Source organism: Belonocnema kinseyi, chromosome 2, assembly GCF_010883055.1.
Source record: "Belonocnema kinseyi isolate 2016_QV_RU_SX_M_011 chromosome 2, B_treatae_v1, whole genome shotgun sequence".
NCBI classification, from domain to species: domain Eukaryota; kingdom Metazoa; phylum Arthropoda; class Insecta; order Hymenoptera; family Cynipidae; genus Belonocnema; species Belonocnema kinseyi.
The window spans coordinates 54737643-54739637 of NC_046658.1; the positions used below are offsets into that span (position 1 = coordinate 54737643).

Here is a 1995-nt window from a genome sequence, read left to right on the forward strand (position 1 = left end):
TACAATTCCCTCATTCTGTCGAAATTAAAGCTCCTATGTTTCTTTTATTTCAATATGGCAGTTTATCAGTACAGGGGAGACCAGGGAGGAATGGGCCAGGTTACTTCTTTCATTAAAATACTGGTCATATGTTGTAAAACACTACAATGCTAATTTCTATTTAAATATTGTTAACCTTTATGTTTTAATTTCAAAGGAATTAAATTGTGGTTAGAAAATTAATTACGAATTCAAAATACAAATTAAAAAGGAGTGCTTTTGTCCAGTCTCAGGCCAGTACGTTGCGTCTTCCGCCCTAAATTTTATTTTTCATCTATATCTAAATATTGAACGCTCAACTTGTAAAAATTCTTGAAATTCGATTTTTAAATGAAAATTAAATGATTAATCTTCATAATAAGCATTATATTTAAAAATCTGCCTGCAGGACAGGCACATTTTCGTCGCGTGCCCAAGGCGTGTTCCTTTCACGTTCGAGCGCGTTCTAAGCGCGCTTCTTTTGGATCTCACGCGTCGTATTTGATAATGTACGTACCTCGCGCTATGCGCTCGATTTTTTACTTCTCCTAAATTTGTGCACAGAGTCATAGACATGTTTATATTAAAGGAAAAACCATCGACAACTGCAATATGGCGATTGTAAATTCACTTTTGTTAAAGCTCCTTCGGTTCTAACGATTACATTCTCATAATATATGTTGTGCTTCGCACTCGATTAAGATCTGTAAAAAAAAGCCAACTTTCCTATATTATATTCAACTCTATTATGTTAAATGTATTGATATTAATTACTGTACCTGGGTTAGGAACTGCTGATTCAGATGTTGTAAAATATAATACAAATACGATATTTTATGATTACTTTTTTATTTATTCCGTATTTTGCAGTGATCTTTATTCACAGCTGCCCTGAAAAATATAGCATTTCAATAGATGTTTATTATTATAATATATGATGTGTCGTTTCTCCAAAAATTGCATTTGCTTATTTTTTGTCATTTTTTATTATTAAAAGCAAAAATGCGCTTTCTAACAAAAAGATGTTTCAATTAAATTTATAAATACAATTTAGACTAACAACTTTATTGCTAAACATCTTATTGTACCTTCTCTCGTTTTTTCAATGATTTATTTTTTTAATTTTTGAAGTAATTTTTTGGGAAGAAAACAAAGATTACGCGTCCTATAAAAAAACGACTGATAACTAATTTGTACGTTTTTTAGGTGAATAAATTTATGCATTTTTTTTTTGTAACTTGTGGCGATTTTCCAAAAAATTTGTTCCTATCAATGTTATTTTTTTTGGATTAAAAAACTGCGCGTCCGATCAGAAAAGGGTAAATAACAAATTTTCAGATCTATTTTGGATAAACAATCTTTGTCTATTTATTTTTACATTCTTATCAGAGAGTGATGCACGATATGCAAAAAATTCAAGAAAAGAAAAACGTTACTTTTTGTTTTACCTTTCGTTCCATTTTGCGGTAAAACCAAGCAAAATACGACAAAAGATGAATTACTAAAGATTGTGCATCCCAAAAATATCTAAAAATTTTTATTAAATAATTTTTTGACAGAATGCATCGTTTTTGTCTTAATCGTAAAAATAGCATTGACAATCACAAAATCTAATCTGGGGAAAAACTATGCAATATACGAAAACACATAAATGAAAAAAATGCATCGGAAAAAGATCTACAAATTTGCACTAAACTTTTTAACTAATAAAATTTGTCGCCTAAATTATATCGATAAATTTTGTTCGAGCCACTTTACGTTAGCCTGCGTATTTCTGACTTAAATCGTAAAGAATAACATTGAAAATAAACTAGACAAATTTATGGAAAAACGACACAATGTTCAATAACAACATTTTTGTTCTCATAGAATGAGCACTTTATTTAATTTAAAAAACAAAGATGTGAAGATACGTATGTTTTATTATCAATACATATTATGAATTGTAATAATATAAATTTATTCAAATAATAGATT

The 1995-nt window shown here is 28.9% G+C and overlaps 1 protein-coding gene across 1 annotated transcript in view; it reads left to right on the forward strand.

The window, feature by feature from the left end:
- Positions 1-1995, forward strand: part of LOC117168351 (adenylate cyclase type 3) — an 85483-nt gene that overhangs the window by 81007 nt on the left and 2481 nt on the right. The gene's annotated exons all lie outside the window — the stretch shown is intronic.